Genomic DNA, 17,634 nt, shown 5'->3' with positions numbered 1-17,634 from the left:
TTCACTCCACCCTTGTATTTGATTGAATTACGGTCACTAATTAGTAAGGACCTCACCTGGTTGTCTAGGTCTTATTGGAAAGGGAAAAACTAAACCCGCTGACACTCAGCCCTCTAGTGAGTTAGCTGGTGACTCAGGATAAACTGGTTGAATTACAATGTCACATGGGTTTACTTATAAAAGTGTGGCCTGTGTACATGACAAGAGTGAAATGTAGTGTAATTTTTTGATATGGCCACCTGTTAAGTTTATTCCAAGGTTGAAACTAATTCAAACAATGTGTTGGGAATTTTAGTGATTCCTTGTTGGTATTGTGGTAGAGCTTTGAACCTCTTTCTGGATAACATTGAGGGATGCTGCAAGTAATCACTGTACCATTACTTGAGGTATAAATAACTAATTTGATTTCTTATGTAAATGTTCATGGCTGTTAACAAAGGCAGCCCAATTCTGACCCCACCCCAACTAATTGGTATTCAGCAATTGCATATCTTTTTCTGATCTGAGCAAAACACCAATTAAAGGAGAATTTGTCTTCCTATGTAAACGAGGCATACTTTACCAATTTGTTACATGCTTCAGCCAATCCTGGTTTAGGAAGAGCACCGTTAGTGCAGACAATCCTTTCAATGTGCAATTGATCCAGATTAGTAGCAAATTACATGCATGCTCACTCACACATTGTGTTGTGTCCTATCCCCTGAAGTTTACTATAAAAGGGAATGAGCAAGTGCACACTGAGGAAAGAATTGGGACGTGGGAAGGTTATTTCCAACCAGGTGGGCACATGTCTCTGTAGTTTGTGATAAACAATGAGAAGAATGGGTGTAACAAGATGTGAAATTAACTCATCTGATCACCTTTGTGCATTTGACATGTTTATAATACTGCCTCTTAAAATGTACAGTCACTTCTAACGTAATTATATTTGAGGTATCAGACAGGCCTATACTGAACAAGAATATGAACGCTACAATTTCTAACATTTCACTGAGATCATATGGAAATCAGTCCATTGAAATACATTAACCCCGAATCTATGAATCTCACACGACTAGGCTATAGACCCACCCAATCAGACTGAGTTTGCCCTGACTAAATGGCGTTATTATAAATGTAAGTACTCATTGGAGGCAGTTTATGGTAGAGGCAGGAACAATAAATTCTCTGGCAACAGCTTTGGTGAACATTCCTGCAGTCAGCATGTCAATTGCACGCTTCCTCAAAACTTCTGGCATTGTGTTGTGACTGCACATTTTAAGTGGCCTTTTATTGTCCCCAGTGCAAGGTGCACCTGTGTAATGATCATGCTGTTTAATCAGCTTTGTGATATGCAATATGTTTCAGGTGGATGGATTATCTTGGCAAAGGAGGAATTCTCATTAACGGATGTAATCAAATTTGTGCATTTCCATAGAAATAAGCTTTTTTGCCTATGGAAAATGTGTTTCGCCTCATGAAACATGGGACCAACACTTTACATAATGTGTTTATATTTTTGTTCAGCGTACTAGTCGATGTCTACAAATCAGTCTTTGTGTTGGTGATTTTTCTTTTACCACTAGATGGCACAGACACTGTATTTTTAAATGTATCCTAACAATGTATTGTTGTGGAGGTGCTCAGGGGCCCCCTCTCAGTTCAAAGGACCTTATTGGCATGGGAAACATGATTGCATTTCCAAAGCAAGGGAAATAGATTATTAACAAGAGTGAAATAAACATAAAATGAACAGTAAACATAACACTCAAAAGTTTCAAAGTAATAGTGACATTTCAAATGACATTATGGCTATGTACAGTGTTGTAATTGTGCAAATAGTTGAAGTACAAAAGGGAAAATAAAGATCAATATGCAACCTGGTCTCAGAGCATTTCTTATTATTTTGTATGTAAATCTGAGGCACTCCATTTAGTATGATATGTTACCTTGCATATGGTATGTATTAAATTGTGGATGTCTGTCACCCATTAATTATGATCTGTTCCAAATTACAATTCATACTATGTTATGAATTTGCCAACCTTGCAATTTGGAATATGATATTTTACTAATTCTAGCTAGGTTTCTAAAGTTAGCTAGCTGGCTAACCTTAGTTAGGCTAGTGGTTAAGTTTAGGAGATGGGTTAGCTAAAATAGTTAGGGTTAGCTAATATGGTAAGTAGTTGAAAAGTTGTCCTCAATGAGATTTGAACTCTCAACCTTTGGGTTGCTAGATGTTTGTGTTATACGTCCACCCCTACCAACAACCCTACTTTAGTTTTTGCCTGAAGTAACCATCTGTTTAATGTAGCCATACCAAACATAACGTATACTCATTTGATTATTTTGGTTTACATTTGCTACCTTATCTCTAGTCTATGAGACCAGGCTGAAATATGGGTTGTATTTACAATGGTGTTTGTTCTTCACTGGTTGCTCTTTCTTGTGGCAACAGGTCACAACTCTTGCTGCTGTTATGGCACACTGGTATTTCACCTAATAGATTTGGGAGTTTATCAAAATTCGATTTGTTTTCAAATTAGTTTGGGGTCTTTGTAATCTGAGGGAAATATGTCTAATATGGTCATAAATTTGCCTTAAGGTTAAGAAGTGCAGCTGTTTCCACCTCATTTTGTGGGCAGTGTGTGCACATAGCCTGTCTTCTCTTGAGAGCCAGGTCTGCCTATGGCATCTCTACATAGTCAAAAGTTTCCTTAATTTTGGGTCAGTCGCAGTGGTCAGGTATTCCGCTACCATGTACTCTCTGTTAGAGTACACGGTACTCTCTGTTTTTGGTTAGTTCTTTCCAGTGTTTCAAGTAATTATATTTTTGTTTTGTCATAATTTGGTTGCCATCCTAGGGCTCTGTTGGGTTGTTTGTGTTTCTGAACAGAGCGCCAGGACCAGCTTACTCTTCTCTAGGTTAAGGTCTGTAGGTGATGGAATGTTATGGAAGGTTTGGGAATCGCCTCCTTTCAGGTGGTTGTAAAATTTAACGTCTCCTTTCTGGATTTTGATAATTAGCGGGTATTGTCCTAACTACATGCATTATTTGGTGTTTTACGTTGTATGCGGAGGATATTTTTTTGCAGAATTATGCATGCTAATTGATGGATTGAAGCCATTGCGATGCAATTTTTGTACTATATTTTGGAAGCTTAAAAACAGAGTTGTTTAAAGTGTACATTCGTTTTTGACAAGTATTCTATTCCAGACACCTTAAAATGCATACTTTTCAATTATGTTATGTGAACGGAACACACACATATCTATATCTGCAGTACAAGTCAAAGGTTTGGACACAGCTACTCATTCCAGAGTTTTTCTTTACTTTTTAAACTATTTTCTACATTGTAGAATAATAGTGATGGCATCAAAACTATTAAATAGCACATATGGAATCATGTAGTAACCAAAAAAGTGTTAAACAAATCAAAATATATTTTATATTTGAGATTCTTTGTAAAAAATAAAGAATAACCCTTGTATGAGTTAGTGTGTCCAAACTTTTGACAGGTACTGTATATATATGTACACACACACACATATATATATATATATATATATAAAAAACCTATTCCGTAATTATAATAATTTTTTGTTCTAAAGATCTGTGAGAACTAATCACTGATCGCAGTTCTTATTTATGCTTTTCCTTAGCTCCTTGACTGTCAGTCTGTCACAGTCTCCCCAATATTAGGTTTCCATCTGAATAAATGCCAGGGCTAATAGAAAAAGACTACAAATTAAAAACCATCAACTAGTCAAAAGACAGTGATTATTTCATGTTGGTTAAAAGTGCAGATCTACAGGTTAAAAAAAATCAGAATACAGTCAATACTCAAGTTACATTACATTAGTAGTGGGCACTTCACTTGCGTATGATATTTCTTATTACATATTAATCTGTGCTTTACCGTGTCTGCCTGTCGGATGAAGTCTTCCATTAAGTTCTATTTGGAGTGCCTCTAGTCTAGACTCGAGACGACAGTATTCCAGTTGCTTGAGGGGCTCCGTCAAGCCATTTTATTCCCCAATGAGAGATCCCAAGGGAAATGTCTCACACTAAGGCTAATTTCTCATTCCACCACAGACTCAATCAACGGGCAATGCAGCGTGTTTACTGTGTGTAGACATATTCCATCTCAAGATACCTCTCACTGGCACAGTCTGTCTATTCAGTGAATCTATTGCTGTTCTTGTTGATCATCCCAATTTATGATCTAACTCAGTAAATCATCCATAGTGTTACTCTACCACTGTGACTCTATCCTTCTTGAAATATGCTAATTTCAGGACAGTGTGTGCTACTCCCTCCGTCTCAGGGGAGAACGACTGCCCTTCTCATTGAAGCCACAGGAGTTCAAGGCCGACCACGGTATTGCAGGTAATGTTAACAGAAAATAGGATCCTCCATTATAATTAATGGCAAAATGGCAATCTATGTGATTCATCTCTGGGTAAAAAAATTGGAATAAATGGTACCAAGAATTGCTTCTAATTCAACAAATTGAGTAACTCAGCACTTGCAATGCTGAGTTACTCAATGCGAAGGGGCAAAACTATAGTGATAGTGACTCTTCACATAGGAATGAATGGTGGCATGTGCTCGATGGCTTTGTCCGTTCATATATACAGTCTGTTTTCCCTTTCCTGCTGCAACCATGATTATTTTCAGCCTGGTCTCATAGACTAGACGTAACATAGTTAATGTACATTGCATTTGGAAAGTATTCAGACCCCTCACCAATCTACACACAATGCCCCATAATGATAAAGCAAAAATAGTTTGTTTTATATTTTGTCAAATGTATATATATATATACAAAGTACTGAGTAAAGGGGCTGAATACTTAATGAAATGTGATATTTCCCTTTTATTTATATATATATATATATATATATATATATATATATATATATCCAAATTCCCTTTTATTTATATATATATATATATATATATATATATATATATATATATATATATAAATAAAAGGGAAATATCACATTTCATTAAGTATTCAGCCCCTTTACTCAGTACTTTGTTGAAGCACAGTTGGCAGATTGCAGCCTCGAGTCATCTTGAGTATGACACTACAAGCTTGCCACAGCGGTATTTTGGGAGTTTCTCCCATTCTTCTCTGCAGATTGTCTCAATCTCTGTCAGGTTGGTTGGGGAGTGTCGCTGCACAGCTATTTTCAGGTCTCTCCAGAGATGTTCGGTCGGGATCAAGTCCAGGCTCTGGCTGGGCCACACAAGGACATTCAGAGACTTGTCCTGAAGCCACTCCTGCTTTGTCTTGGCTGTGTGCTTAGGGTCATTGTCCTGTTGGAAGGTGAACCTTCGCCCCAGTCGGAGGTTCTGAGTGCTCTAGAGCAGGTTACTCTGTACTTTGCTCCATTCATCTTTCCCTCAATTCTCCCTATCCCTGCCTCTAAAAAACTTCCTGACAGCATGATGCTGCCACCACCGTGCTTCACTGTAGGGATGGTGCCAGGTTTCCTCCAGACATGACACTTGTCATTCAGGCCAAAGAGTTCAACCTGGTTTCATCAGACCAGAGAATCTTGTTTCTCATGGTCTGAGAGTCCTTTAGGTGTCTTTTGGCAAACTCCAAGCAGGCTGTCATGTGCCTTTTACTGAGAAGTGGCTTCCACCTGGCCATTCTACCATAAAGGCCTGATTGGTGGAGTTCTGCAGAGATGGTTGTCCTTCTGGAAGGTTATTCCATCTCCACAGAGGAATTCTGGAGCTCTGTCAGAGTGACCATCAGGTACTTGGTCACCTCCCTGACCAAGGACCTTCTCCTCTGATTGCTGAGTTTGGCTGGGTGGCCCGCTCTAGGAAGAGTCTTGGTGGTTCCAAACTTCTTCCATTTAAGAATGATGGAGGCCACTGTGTTCTTGGGGACCTTCAATGCTGCAGAAATGTTTTAGTACCCTTCCCCAGATCTGTGCCTCGACATAATCCTGTCTCAAAGCTCTATGGACAATTCCTTTGACCGCATGGCTTCATTTTTGCTCGGACATGCACTGTCAACTGTGGGACCTTATATAGACAGGTATGTGCCTTTCCAAATCATTTCCAGTCAATTGAATTTACCACAGGTGGACTCCAATCAAGTTGTTAAAACATCTCAAGGATGATCAATAGAAACCGTATGCACTTGAGCGCAATTATGAGTCTCATAGCAAAAGTTCTGAATACGTATATAATAAGGTATTTGTGTTTTTATTATTTTTAATACATTTACAAAAACATCAAAAAAACAGTTTCGCGTTATCATTGTGGGGTATTGTGTGTAGATTCATGAGGAAGAAATTGTAACTTAATCCATTTTAGAATTAGGCTGTAAGGTAACAAAATGTGGAAAATGGGAAGGGGTCTGAATACTTTCCGAATGCACTGTAAATCCAGAACACTCAAATTAGCATGAGATGTTACGTTTGGTATGGGCACATAAGATAGAAGGTTACCTAAGGCAACAACAAAAAGGAGGGTGGTTGGTTGGGCATATAACATCATGTACAATTTTAGCTTTTTAGCAACTTTGCTTCTACTTAGTACTTTTTAGCTACTTTGCAACGACATGGCATGTTAGCTAACCCTTCCCCTAACCCTAACCTTAATCCTTTTTGCTAACCCTTCCCCTAACACTAACCTTAACCCTTTAACCCAACTGCTTACCTTAACCCTAACCTTAATCCTTAACCCCTAGAGCAAGCTAATGCTAGCCACTTAGCCACCTAGCTAACATCAGCCACAACAAATTGGAATTTGTAACATATTGTACTTGTTGTAAATTTGTAACATATTGTACGAATTGTAATTCTTAACATATTGTATGAATTGCAATTCGTAACATATCAATCGAAATGGATGTCGGACATCCACAAATTACTACATACTGTTATAAAATTTGTTGTTTTTTTGCGTTGTTTTTTAAACTTATTTTGTGCATAATGTTGCTGCTACCTTCTCTTATGACCGAAAATAACTTCTGGACATCAGAACAACAATTAGTCACCACGAACTGGTAGAAGATTTTTCCTTTAACAAGTCCGACGAGTCTGACGTGAAGGTTATACTGCTTTCCCGGGAACAGGCCAGTCATTTGCGTGAAGAGAAGACAGAGAAAAGGGGGGCGGAGGTCAGGCTGCCTTCTGTGAATTGGTAGACGAGTGAGTAAACCCCCCACTGCCATCCGTTATATTGGCAAATGTGCAATAATTGGAAAATAAAATCGATGACTTAAACAACATACAGCAGGCGGGTTTTACACTATATCGGCAGGTTAGAACAGCAGCCTCTGGTAAGACTAGGGGTGGCTGTCTATGTATATCTGTAAACAACAGCTCCTAGTGGCCGGAACATTAATGCAGGGAAACTTAAATCCGTTTTACCTCATTTCCACCAGCATGTTAAATGTGCAACCAGAGGGGGAAAAAACTAGACCACCTGTACTCCACACACAGAGACACATACAAAGCTCTCACTTGCCCTCCATTTGGCAAATCTGACCATAATTATGTCCTGCTGATTCCTGCTTACAAGCAAAAATAAAAGCAGGAAGCACCAGTGACTCGGTCTATGAGAAAGTGGTCAGATGAAGCAGATGCTAAGCTACAGGACTGTTTTGCTAGCACAGAATGTCATTGAGGAGTACACCACATCAGTCAGTGGCATCATCAATAAGTGCATCGATGAAGTTGTCCCCAAAGTTACTGTACGTACATACCCCAACCAGATGCCATGAATTACAGGCAACATCCACACTGAGCTAAAGGGTAGAGGTGCCGCTTTCAAGGAGCAGGACTCTAACCCGGATGCTTATATGAAATCCCGCTATGCCCTCCGACGAACCATCAAAAAGGCAAAGTGTCAATACAGGACACTGCCCTTTCCCACCTGGACAAAAGGAACAACTATGTGAGAATGCTATTCATTGAATTCAGCTCAGCGTTCAACACCATAGTGCCCACAAAGCTCATCACTAATCTAAGGACCCTGGGAATAAAAACACCTCCCTCTGCAACTGGATCCTGGACTTCCTGATGGGCCACCCCCAGGTGGTAAGAGTAGGTAACAACACATCCGTCACGCTGATCCTCAACACGGGGGCCCCTCAGGGGTGCGTGTTCAGTCCCCTCCTGTACTCTGTGTTCACTCATGACTGCACGGCCAGGCATGACTCCAACACCATCATTAAGTTTTAGATGACACAACAGTGTCATAGCCTGATCACCGACAACGACGAGACAGCTGGTATAGAGGAGGTCAGAGACCTGGCCGTGTGGTGCCAGGACAACAACCTGTCCCTTAACATGATCAAGACAAAGGAGATGATTGTGGACAAAAGGAAAAGTAGGACCAAGCACGCCCCCATTCTCATCGATGGGGCTGTAGTGGAGCAGGTTGAGAGCTTCAAGTTCATTGGTGTCCACATCACCAACAAACTAACATGGTCCAAGCACACCAAGACAGTTGTGAAAAGGGCACGACAAAATCTATTCCCCTTAGGAGACTGAAAAGATTTGGCAATGGTCCTCAGATCCTCAAAAGGTTTGACAGCTGCACCATCGAGAGCATTCTGACTGGTTGCATCAACGGCCTGGTGTGGCAACTGCTCGGCCTCTGACCGTAAGACACTACAGGGGGTGGTGCATACGGCCCAGTACATCACTGGGGCCAAGCTTCCTGCCATCCAGGACCTCTATACCAGGCAGTGTCAGAGGAAGTCCCTAAAGATTGTCAAAGACTCCAGCCACCCTAGTCATAGACTGTTCTCTCTGCTACCGCATGGCAAGCGGTACCGGAGCGCCAAGTCTCAGTCCAAGAGGCTTCTAAATACAGCTACTACCCCCAAGCCATGAGACTCTTGAACATCTAATCAAATGACTACCCAAACTATTTGCTTTGCCCCCCCCTGTCTTTTATACTGCTGCTGCTCTGTTATTATTTATGCATAATCACTTTAATAACTCTATATACATGTACATATTACCTCAATTACCTTTACTAACCGGTGCCCCCGCACATTGACTCTGTACCAGTACCCCCTGTTTATATAGCCTCGCTATTGATATTTTACTGCTCTTTAATTATTTTTTACTTTTATTTCTTATTCTTATATTTTTTTAGGTATTTTTGATTTGTTGTTATTTTTTAACTGCATTATTGGTTTGGTGTAAGGGATTTCACTGTAAGGTGTAAGGGATTTCACTGTAAGGTGTAAGGGATTTCACTGTAAGGTGTTTTATTCGGCGCATGTGACAAACAACATTGGATTTGATTTGATTTCTCATTCAAATGCTGCATGCAATACAACGAGGGGGCAGTGGTGCACCACAGCTGAAACCCAACAATTCAAGACAATAGGCTTGGAACATTCAAAGAGTGACTCGATGGGGGGCCTGCCCAACTCCCTGGGGAGAGGCTCTCTTCCCATTGTTAAGAAATACATGCAAATGCCGACTGATAAGAGTCAGCCTTTATAAGGCTGTCAGCTTGGGCATAGCTAATTGAATGCTGCACGCCATTTGAACTGCCGCACAGAGAGGGAGCAGATGGGTGAGACCGCAGGGAAGGGGTCAAATTGGGGGGGAAGGGGGCAGCTAAAACCAAACAATGAGGAGGGGATGAGTCAAAGGGTGGACATGATGTAATGATGTAATGTATCTATCACTGATTCCACTGTGAAGTACGTGTGCACGCCTGTGTGTGTATATGCATGCATATACACTGAGTATACCAGACCTTATGAACACCTTCCTTATATTGAGTTGCCCCCCCCCCCCCCCCCCCCCCCCCCCCTTTCCCCTCAGAACAGCCTCAATTTGCGTTCCACAGGGATGCTGGCCCATGTTGACTCCAATGCTTCCCACAGTTGGGTCAAGTTGGCTGGATGTCCTTTGGGTGGTGGACCATTCTTGATACACACAGGAAACTGTTGAGTGTGAAAAACTCCCGTTCTTCTACACTGATTGAAGTTGATTTAATAAGTGACATCAACAAGGGATCATAGCTTTAACCTGGATTCACCTGGTCAGTCTATGTAATGGAAAGTGCAGCTGTGTGTGAGAGAATGTATAGTCAAAGCAGCATAAGCTGTGCTTAATAATGAATTAGACAAAGCACAAGAAGAGACACAGAGAGGACTAATGAATTAGACTAAGCATAAGAGAGGACACAGAGAGGACTAATGAATTAGAGTAGTCAAGAAGAGACAGAGAGGACTAATGAATTAGACTAAGCATAGGAGAGGACACAGAGAGGACTAATTAATTAGAGTAGTCAAGAAGAGACAGAGAGGACTAATGAATTAGACTAAGCATAGGAGAGGACACAGAAAGGACTAATGAATTAGAGTAGTCAAGAAGAGACAGAGAGGACTAATGAACTAAACTAAGCATAGGAGAGGCCACAGAGAGGACTAATGAATTAGAGTAGTCAAGAAGAGACAGAGAGGACTAATGAATTAGACTAGTCAAGAAGAGACAGAGAGGACTAATGAATTAGACTAGACACAAGAAGAGACACAGAGAGGACTAATGAATTAGAATAGACACAATAATAGACAGAGAGAGTGAGGAGAGACATATGGAGAGTAATATTCTGTTCGCCATCTATCCACACTGAAACTCAGCAAAAAAAGAAACGTCCCTTTTCTAGGACACTGTATTTCAACGATAATTCGTAAAATACAAATAACTTCACTTATCTTCATTGTAAAAGGTTTAAACACTGTTTCCATGTTTGTTCAATGAACCATAAACAATTAATGAACATGCATGTCACGTTCTGACCTCTATTTCTGTTGTTTTGTATTTATTTAGTATGGTCAGGGCGTGAGTTGGGTGGGCAGTCTATGTTTGTTCTATGTTTTGGGGCATTTCTATGTTTTCGGCCTAGTATGTTTCTCAATCAGAGGCAGGTGTCATTAGTTGTCTCTGATTGAGAATCATACTTAGGTAGCCTGGGTTTCACTGTGTGTTTGTGGGTGATTGTTCCTGTCACTGTGTTTGTTGTCACAGGATAGGCTGTATAGGTTTTCACGTTCCGTTTGTTGTTTTTGTAGATTTGAGTTATTTCATGTATCGTTCAGTTTTCCATTAAAGAACATGAATAACCACCACGCTGCTTTTTGGTCCGCTTCTCCTCCTACAGACGAACGTCGTTACAGAATCACCCACCTACCAAGGACCAAGCGGCGTGGTAAACAGAGGCAGCAGCAACAGCAGCAGCAGGAGAAGCGACTGGTGCAGCAGGAGCAACAGCAGCAGCAGCAAAAGCAGCAGCAGGAGGAGCAACAGCAGCAGCAGCAAAATCAGCAGTGGGAGAGGCTGCACTACTTGGAGAGATGGACTTGGGAGGAGATTCTAGACGGGAAAGGACCCTGGGCAGAGCCAGGAGAATATTGCCGCCCCAAGGCCGAGCTGGAGGCAGCAAAAGCAGAGAGGCGGCATTATGAGGAACTAGCACGGCAGAGCGGATGGAAGCCCGAGAGTCACCCCCAAAAATTTCTTGGGGGGGGGCACAGGGGGAGTGTGGCAGAGTCAGGAGTCAGACCTGAGCCAACCCGGCCCGTCTGAGCCTCCCGCCTGTCCGGTGCCGGCCCGCTGCCGGAGCCTCCCGCCTGTCCGGCGCCTCTGCCGGAGCCTCCCGCCTGTCCGGCGCCTCTGCCGGAGCCTCCCGCCTCTCCGGCGCTACCTGGGCCTTCCTCTTCTCCAGCGTTGCCGGAGCTTCCCGTCTGCCCAGCGCCAGCTGAGCTTCCCGTCTGCCCAGCGCCAGCTGAGCTTCCCGTCTGCCCAGCGCCAGCTGAGCCTCCCGTCTGCCCAGCGCCGCCAACGCCGCCCGTCTGCCCAGCGGCGCCAGCGCCGTCCGTCTGCCCAGCGCCGCCAGCGCCGTCCGTCTGCCCAGCGCCGCCAGTGCCGCCCGTCTGCCCAGCGCCGCCAGTGCCGCCCGTCTGCCAGGAGCCGCCAGTGCCGCCCGTCTGCCAGGAGCCGCCAGTGCCGCCCGTCTGCCAGGCGCCGCCAGTGCCGCCCGTCTGCCAGGAGCCGCCAGTGCCGCCTGTCTGCCAGGGGCCGCCAGTGCCGCCCGTCAGCCAGGGGCCGCCAGTGCCGCCAGTCAGCCAGGGGCCGCCAGTGCCGCCAGTCAGCCAGGGGCCGCCAGTGCCGCCAGTCAGCCAGGTGCCGCCAGTCAGCCAGGGGCCGCCAGTGCCGCCAGTCAGCCAGGGGCCGCCAGTGCCGCCAGTAAGCCAGGGGCCGCCAGTAAGCCAGGGGCCGCCAGTGCCGCCAGTCAGCCAGGGGCCGCCAGTAAGCCAGGGGCCGCCAGTGCCGTCAGTCAGCCAGGGGCCGCCCGAGCAGCTGCCCCTCTGTCCAGAGCAGCTGTCGCCCCTCTGTCCCAAGCTGCTGCCGCCCCTCTGTCCCGAGCAGCTGTCCCTCTGTCCCGAGCAGCTGTCCCTCTGTCCCGAGCAGCTGCCCCTCTGTCCCGAGCAGCTGCCGCCCCTCTGTCCCGAGCAGCTGCCGCCCCTCTGTCCCGAGCAGCTATCGCCCCTCTGTCCCGAGCAGCTATCGCCCCTCTGTCCCGAGCAGCTATCGCCCCTCTGTCCCGAGCTGCTATCGCCCCTCTGTCCCGAGCTGCTATCGCCCCTCTGTCCCGAGCAGCTGCCCCTCTGTCCCGAGCAGTTGTCCCTCTGTCCCGAGCAGCTGTTTCACCTCTGTCCCGAGCTGCCCCTCTGTCCCGAGCAGCCCCTCTGTCCAGTGGGGTCATTGAAAGGGGTGGCCATGGTGAGTAAGCCAGGGAGGCGGACAATAAGGCGGACTAAGACAATGGTGAAGTGGGGTCCGCGTCCCGCGCCAGAGCCGCCACCGCGGACAGACGCCCACCCAGACCCTCCCCTATAGGTCAAGGTTTTGCGGCCGGAGTCCGCACCTTTGGGGGGGGGGGGGGTACTGTCACGTTCTGACCTCTATTTCTGTTGTTTTGTATTTATTTAGTATGGTCAGGGCGTGAGTTGGGGGGGCAGTCTATGTTTGTTCTATGTTTTGGGGCATTTCTATGTTTTCGGCCTAGTATGTTTCTCAATCAGAGGCAGGTGTCATTAGTTGTCTCTGATTGAGAATCATACTTAGGTAGCCTGGGTTTCACTGTGTGTTTGTGGGTGATTGTTCCTGTCACTGTGTTTGTTGTCACAGGATAGGCTGTATAGGTTTTCACGTTCCGTTTGTTGTTTTGTAGATTTGAGTTATTTCATGTATCTTTCAGTTTTCCATTAAAGAACATGAATAACCACCACGCTGCTTTTTGGTCCGCTTCTCCTCCTACAGACGAACGTCGTTACAATGCACCTGTGGAACGGTGGTTAAGACACTAACAGCTTACAGACGGTAGGCAATTAAGATCACAGTTATGAAAACTTAGGACACTAAACGGGCCTTTCTACTGACTCTGAAAACACCAAAAGAAAGATGCCCAGGGTCCCTGCACATCTGCGTGAACGTGTCTTAGGCATGCTGCAAGGAGGAATGATGACTGCAGATGTGGCCAGGGCAATAAATTGCAATGTCCGTACTGTGAGACGCCTAAGACAGCGCTACAGGGAGACAGGACGGACAACTGATCGTCCTCGCAGTGGAAGACCACGTGTAACAACACCTGCACAGGATCGGTACATCCGAACATCACACCTGCTGGACAGGTACAAGATGACAACAACACTGCCCTAGTTACACCAGGAACGCACAATCCCTCCATCACTGCTCAGACTAAGAGAGGCTGGACTGAGGGCTTGTAAGCTTGTTGTAAGGCTGGTCCTCACCAGACATCACCGCCAATCGTTGCTGGACCAGACAGGACTGGCAAAAAATGCTCTTCACTGACGAGTCGCGGTTTTGTCTCGCCATGGGTGATGGTTGAATTCGCGTTTATCGTCGAAGGAATGAGCGTTACACCGAGGCCTGTACTCTGGAGCGGGATCGATTTGGAGGTGGAGGGTCTCGGACGGTGTGTCACAGCATCATCGGACTGAGCTTGTTGTAATTACAGGCTATCTCAACACTGTGCGTTACAGGGAAGACATCCTCCTCCCTCATGTGGTACCCTTCCTGCAGGCTCATCCTGACATGACCCTCCAGCATGACAATGCCACCAGCCGTACTGCTCGTGCTGTGCGTGATTTCCTGCAAGACAGAAATGTTGGTGTTCTGCCGTGGCCAGTGAAGAGCCTGGATCTGAACCCCATTGAGCACGTCTGGGACCTGTTGGATCGGAGGGTGAGGGCTTTGGGCCATTCCCCCCAGAAATGTCCGGGAACATGCAAGTGCTTTGCTGGAAGAGTGGGGTTACATCTCACAGCAAGAACTGGCACATCTGGTGCAGTCCATGAGCAGGAGATGCACTGGAGTACTTAATGCAGCTGGTGGCCACACAAGATACTGACTGTTACTTTTGATTTTGACCCCCCCCCCCCCCCCCCCCTTTGTTCAGGGACACATTATTCAATTTCTGTGGAACTTGTTCAGTTTATGTCTCAGTTGTTGAATCTTGTTATGTTCATACAAATATTTACACATGTTAAGTTTTCTGAAAATAAACGCAGTTGACAGTGAGAGGACGTTTCTTTTTTTGCTGAGTTTATAAACCTGGTCATACATTCTTCAGTTTGATGTAGAAAGGGGTCAGGGGTATTTGCTATTGAGAATTTCTCTACAGGAGTTTGCTGGTTAGATGAAAAGGGAGAGAGACTTGTTCTCTGAATGTGCTACATAACCTCACTCTTAAACCCTCACACCCAGCAAAATTACATTTTCGTAGACGTCTTATCCAGAGCGACTTACAGGATCAATTAGGGTTAAGTGCCTTGCTCAAGGGCACAATGATAGCCTTTTCACCAAGACGGCTCTGGGATTCAAACCGGCAACCTTTCTGTTACTGTTCCAACGCTACCAGGCTACTCGTAAATGGAATAGATCAAGAAGTGACATTTAACAATATGCAAAGGAATGGTGTCACAGCACACAGTCCCCTCTCAGTCGGATCATTGTCCCTAGGCTGCCTGGGAGCATGTGGTACTCTGCCAGCTCTCTCTCTCTCTCATTTATTTCAGTGTTACTGGCCATGGATGAATAATCATACCATATACCTTAATGGATTGGCCACAGCCGTCATCCAGCTAGAGCTGTTTCTGCTTCTGGCCAGATGATGTGTGTGAAGCATGTCGATGTCCTACGTGTTCAGCTAAATGTCATGTTCCACATGAGACTAACCTGTAACCACATATATACCTCCTTGTCAGTGAATCCCTCTGGAATATTTTTGAATATATGCATTGTAACCTGACTATTAGCGATCGTTAGGCCTACTACCAGAGCTGTCTTACATAATAGAGGACTATACCCGCCAATAACCGTATAGTGGGAATTCGATTTTCCTCTTGTGAAATTCTCCTGACGTTGTTTTTGATCTTAACCTTTTGAACCTCTGTGACATTAAAGATTGAACATGGTTAACATGTAAGTTTTTACATTAAACCTGTGGACTGTACTGGCCCAGCTTTGATTCACATGATAATTGCTATGGCTGAATTACTGGAAACATCGCGTTAGACATGATGGACATTCAAGGTTTCTGCCGCCCACACATTTACAGTGTTGAATATTTCCCTCTGTCTGCGGTATATAGTGATATGTCTGTGACTGTCAGCGGCCAGTTATGGCCTTCATTTTCTCCATTCACATGTCAATGCTAGCAGTTCTATTAAAGGGGCAATCTGGGATTCAAACAACACCAAAATGGCCACAACAACATTTTTTTTGCTAAAGAGCTGAGTGATGGGGCTGGAGAAATGTAACAACTCTCAAATTCATAGATGGAGCTATGGATGCAAGGACTGACTATACAAGAGATCAAAATCATAGTTTTAATCATGTTTTGAAGCTATACATTGTTTACAATGATTTGGTTTACAAACAATTGTCTAAAGCAAGCATATAGTTGGGGTTCTGATGGGTAAGACAGTTCAACTAAGCTTGTTAGACATTTATGTCATATTCTTTGAGAATCAATGGCTATTTAATTCATTTAAAAGTAAAAAAATTCAGGGTAGAAAATTAGCTGTCATGCATGTTGACGGTTCTAAAGTGGCTGCCAGACTGGTTTCCGTGACAACATCTCTGCCATTGAGAGTCCGGAGATTATTCCTGAGGGAAAGGCATAAGGAGGCGTTGTTCTCTTGTCTAAATTTCAACCTTCAATTTTGAAGAGGGGGAAATTAGTTTAGGGCTGACTCATAGATGCTGTATGGAGAATAGAAGGATATCAAAACACAACACGAGCTGTACTTTCTCTCTACAATCTGAGTGGTGCTTCAACCAGTGACCTCAGCTACAATTACTCCTACTACTGCCACCACTATTATTTCTACTACCATTAATGTATCCACAACTATTACGACTACCACTGCCACTATAACTGCAAAGGATTCAGAGATTTTACCCTTTTTTAGAATACTCACATGGAAGACTGCAGTGACAGCTTTGTGATTCCAGGGTAGAAGAGGCCAGGATCCTTTCCCAGGAAATGTAGGTTATATCAGAATAGACGCATGCTGAAAAACAGTGGGACGACACTTTGAACACATGTCACTTTCAGAAGCGTTCTCCTTCCTGTTTCTCTCGGCCAGAACTGTGAATATCACATCCAAACGCCTGTCTAGAGTCCAGAGACGAGATTTAAAGATGAATAGTTTATGAGTCACTCACTTTACCCTTGACCCATGGCTGAATAATTTGGTGACTTGCGTGGTTACTCACCACCACTCACCGTTTGTATTTGAAATGCAGGTCAGCCAGCCGCCGATCACCATGGAAATGCCTTCCCTCTTGCACACACTCACGATGCCCCACCATGGCGACCTGTCGCTGCTTGTTGGTGGAGGATGTTTTATGAAGCAGGAGCCCAAACTCAAGGACGCCTGGATCAAGAGCTTCTTAAGCTGCATTTCTGAAATAGCTTTGCCTCACTGAAGAGATCTATTCCAGAGTTGTTATTTCAATGGGGACTGACACGAGCCTCTTGTCAAAACGACAGCCATTGAATTGCTACGGTTATGTAAGTTGTTCATTTTCTTCATGTGTTTTTTCATGTCTTGCCATAGCTAGATAGCCTATGCATTTTAATACCTATGAGGAATCATTTGAAGCTCTCTTACATAGCTAGTCGCCACCCGCCCCTGTGGGGTAAGCAAAGAGATTCATGCCTGCAGCGTCGACAGACAGGTGTGAGATTAAGACACATTGCAGCAGAGCAGTCAGAGAGACCCTGGCTAGGTAGTAGTTCTTGTGCTGGTGTTGTGATATGTGAGGCTCCCAGTAGATTTGCTCTGCCTCTGGCATCCACCCACCTCCACCTCTGCCTATCAGATCTTTGCATCTCTCCCTGGTACAGAGAGAGAAAGACCCTCTCTCCTCTCCTCTCTCTGCCATTATTGATTTCAGTGTGTTGACCTGCTGGAGGATCCAATACCAGTTAACCAGTTATCAGTTATCATACCAGTTATCAAATCAAATGTTATTTGTCACATGCGCTGAATACAACAGGTGTAGGTAGACCTTACATTGAAATGCTTACTTTAAAGCTCTTAACCAACAATG

General features: G+C 44.5%; 1 long non-coding RNA gene across 2 annotated transcripts; it reads right to left on the bottom strand.

The window, feature by feature from the left end:
- Window positions 1-15,846: 15,846 nt before the first annotated feature.
- Window positions 15,847-17,315, bottom strand: LOC110522479. 2 transcript variants are annotated; one of them, XR_002473325.2, is made up of 3 exons: window positions 16,805-17,315; window positions 16,497-16,589; window positions 15,847-16,230 (listed from the first exon to the last, which is right to left on the bottom strand). It is a non-coding gene; the product is annotated as an uncharacterized LOC110522479 (long non-coding RNA). The 2 variants fall into 2 exon arrangements; XR_002473324.2 differs by having other exon boundaries at window positions 15,850-16,182.
- Between the last annotated feature and the right edge of the window lie 319 nt (window positions 17,316-17,634).

This window comes from Oncorhynchus mykiss, chromosome 4 (assembly GCF_013265735.2).
Source record: "Oncorhynchus mykiss isolate Arlee chromosome 4, USDA_OmykA_1.1, whole genome shotgun sequence".
NCBI lineage: Eukaryota > Metazoa > Chordata > Actinopteri > Salmoniformes > Salmonidae > Oncorhynchus > Oncorhynchus mykiss.
This window is presented reverse-complemented; position numbering and strand designations above follow the sequence as displayed.